Source organism: Jaculus jaculus, chromosome 6 (genome assembly GCF_020740685.1).
Source record: "Jaculus jaculus isolate mJacJac1 chromosome 6, mJacJac1.mat.Y.cur, whole genome shotgun sequence".
NCBI lineage: Eukaryota > Metazoa > Chordata > Mammalia > Rodentia > Dipodidae > Jaculus > Jaculus jaculus.
The window spans coordinates 123,661,962-123,665,812 of record NC_059107.1 but is presented as its reverse complement, the minus strand read 5'-3'; positions in this window follow the sequence as shown (position 1 = coordinate 123,665,812).

Below are 3,851 nucleotides of genomic sequence, written 5' to 3'. Positions count from 1 at the left end.
ATCTATAATATTTTAACTATCTACAAAAGAAAAAATGGTGCCTGAGATTCTGCAGCAAGCTCTGTCAGAGCCAGGAGCCTGAGTCTCTATAACCTGCCAAAACTTCCATTCAGAAGCACATGGTTGGAGAATCTTGTCAAGCCTCAGAAGAAAATTAGAAACTAGTTTGAGTGATTATTTTTATTATTATTTTTATCTGTTCTCAACCCCGCCAAAACTCCCTTCTTTATCACTTTACTATGAATTGGATTTACTTCAAATTATAAAAATGGGAACCCCAATACCTGCTGCCCCGATGAATAACATGGTCCAAGTGTATCATACAGTGATTTGCAAACCTAACCCGCACATTTAGAAATATCTTGAAGAGCTCTACCGAGACCAGTGAGATTCATCTTTACAGCTAAGGGATTCAAACATTGGCATGCTATTTGTTAAGCTTTCCAGCTGATTGTGTTTCAGTTTTCTGAATAGAGATGTTCATTGACCAATATTTAATAATGAGTTTTTTCTTCCATTTTTTTTATTCATTTGTTTGTAAGCAGAGACGATAGACAGAAGAGAGACAGAAAGAATGGGCATGTCAGGGCCTCTGGCCATTGCAAATGAACTCCAGATACATACAACACTGAGCTTCTGGTTTTACATGGCTATTGGGGAATCAAAACCCAGTCATTAGGCTTTGCAGGCAAGTGTCTTAACCATTAAGCTATCTCTCCAGCCCTAATAATGAGTTTTGCAAACAATACATTTTAGTCTCCTGGACAAAGATATCTTAGTTTCAGAATCCTCCTTCTGAAAAGTAAATTAACAATAGCATTTTTGTTTCTTTTTCTTCTTCTTCTTCTTTTACTAAACAGTAGCAGAAGAGGAGAGGTATGGTGGCACACACCATTAGGCCCAGCATTCAGGAGGCAGAGGTAGGAAGGAGGATGGTAATGGGTGAGTTTCAAGTAAGCCTGGGTTCAAGTGAAGCCCTACCTTGAAAAAAAATGAGTAAGTAGAGATCAAAGAAAAAAGAAAAACAGAAATCCAATCTCTTAAGATTTAATCAATTTCTCAGATGTTGCCTCTTATTGGCTAATTAGTAAAATACTAAAGTTTCTGTTTTATTCAAAGGTAAGCTTGATATCTCTGCTTACAAGAAAAACAAACACTAAGTTAAAGTCAGTATAAGTAAAAAAGAGTATTCAACTGGGATTTACAAAATCTGCATCATGGTTAGTGACTAATAGTTGTGGGACATGGGACCTTGAACTTGTCACTCTATGTCTCATTTTCCCATCAGAAAACTGGAATAATACATTTCCTCTTGCAAACTCTCTATTAATCTATCTATTTATGACCCAATAATTAAAATGCCTGAAAGGATACATTTCTCTTCATCATATTCTCAAAAATGAAGGGATAGACTCCCCCCCCATATTTACACGGAGACATTGTATTGGAAAAGCCAAATTATAAAATCTTTTGAAAATTAAAATCAGATAAAACAGTTAAACAGTGCTGTGGGAAAACTTTCCTCAAAGTAAAACACTGCAGTGTCTGTGGAGGATCGATTGTTTATGATCCTGTCCTCTAGAGACTGAAATTCTTTGGATACACCAGATGGTTTTATTTATATAGCAAAAGTTCAGCTCAAGTGAGGTGCTGCTTGCAAATTCACACGCAAAGAAAAGAAACTATATTTATATATCCTTGCCTTAAAGATTGATTTCCTTTGTTTCTTATGGACCTTTGAACAAAGCAGACATAATAATATTGAAAAGAAAGCCGGCCTATTTTAAAAGGAACATCAGCTCCTCACTACAGCAAAGTAATCCCCAGAACCAAAACCGAACATAAGTTTCAGACTTTTGTGACTCTCCTTAAGTGCATGACAGGTCACATTTTTATTCACTGTTTGGTATTCCTATACTATCTATCGTGTACTATATCATCTCCTCAAATAGTGTTATTGAAAGTGAAAAAAAAAAAAAAAAAAAAAAACCTCATGCCTCTCCCCAGCTGAATATTTCAAGCTGCATCCTGTATCAAGTGTTGGCACTGAGTCAGCTCCATCAACCCAATTTAGAGCACAGGACAGTGACCTGGCTCACTATGGCTGTGTGTGGACCCCCAGATCAGATTTCAAAATTGAAGGGGGGCAGTAATCTGGTGACCTTCTCAAGACAGTAGAGAACAGCCCTGCTCATGACTGACACCTGACCTTTCTGCTAACATTAGCTCCTAATTAAAGATGGTGCCAAGATTGCATCAGACACCAGCCCACAAGCCTTTCCATCCTCCTCCAAGAGGTGTGGAGCATCCTGTCACCCTACTGAGTTTTAGGTCTGGCATGCCTTGCCCTTTCAGATCCAAGGAAGTTGGGTTTTATTGACATGTGAGATAAAGCTCCCAGCCTGTCTTAAGTGAGCTTTCCTGTTATTTATAGTGTATTCCTGTTTGGGATTCACTGTCTTTCTACTTAGTGAGGTTCAGCAAGATTCATAACAAAGACATGGCTGTAGCATTCTAAATTTAACACCCTACAACACTCATGTCAAATGAGCATCCTTGTTCACAGGGCTCTCCTTCCTGTGCAGCTCTCATCCTGTCAGCATTTGCTAAAAATTTGAGGCTCATTCTTCTTCTAAGTCATCCTTCCTCTCCCCTTCTACTGGACCTTGGGGAATGCTTCGTACCAATACAGTGCACAAGGGAGTCAAAGGAGTGTAATTGACCCTTGTAGGCAAGACCTTATATTTCTTACTTGCCTAAGTATTTGGTATCATTATGAAACATAACCTTGTCTTGGTACTTCCTAAATCAGAAAGCTGTTCTTAATCTAAAAGGGGCTTTGGCAATGTCTTTTTTACCCACCTTTTACATAAAAGTCTATAGTGAAACTTGAAGATCCTTGATGTTCTGAATGTGTCCAAAATAACTACTGGTTTTACCCTACTTCTAAGCTTACAGATGCTATAGGAATCAGTAGAGCTCGAAATTTCCTACACAGATTTTATCTTCTTTCTATCTCTCTCCCTAAACAAATAATCTTTGAAGTCAGATAAAATGAGAAAAGAGTGGAATTATTTCACCCTGCCTTGTTTGTTTCCATGAGGGCTCTAACCCAAAGGAAAAGATGAGTCATTCAGCACTATTCCCTATTTGGTGGTTTGGATTCTGGGCTGTTATAACCAAAAGAGGGCAGCACTCCATGGGTTTTGAATTGTCAGGAATCAAACTCATAGTTTCTCACTGAACTCGACCATGGCAAACACTGTGCCATGTGCCACATGAGATATATAGAGGAGAAGGACATTCAAGAACCAGGAAAGAATAGAACCCTAGGGACAGCAGGTAGAATGCTGTTATTTTATTGAAAGACGCTGAAGAAGTCTGAAAGTAAAGAATGAAATGAGAATGACTATTAGACATTTGTTTCTTTGTTTCTTATTTGAAACATAATGGGAAGGCACTCAATATTTTCCAGCGACTAATGTGACTAGCACCCTGGGGAAGATACATCTGAGTGGGATGTATTTAAGACATTGAAACAGAGTGAGATAAAAGGGTGGAGGGTAAAACAGAGAAAGTACAAAAGATATTCAAGGAGTGGGAAAATGGCTTAGCAGTTTCGGCGTTTGAATGCGAGGCCCACGGACATGGGTTCGATTCCCAAGGACCCACGTAAGCCAGATGCGATGCACAAGGGGGCACATATGTCTGGAGTTCGTATGTAGTGGCTAGAGGCCCTGGTGTGTCCATTCTTTCTTTCTTTCTATCTGTCTCTATCTCTCATATATAAATAAATAAAATATTTTTTCAAAAAGATATTCAAAAGCTAAACCAGAAGAGCATTAGTGAGA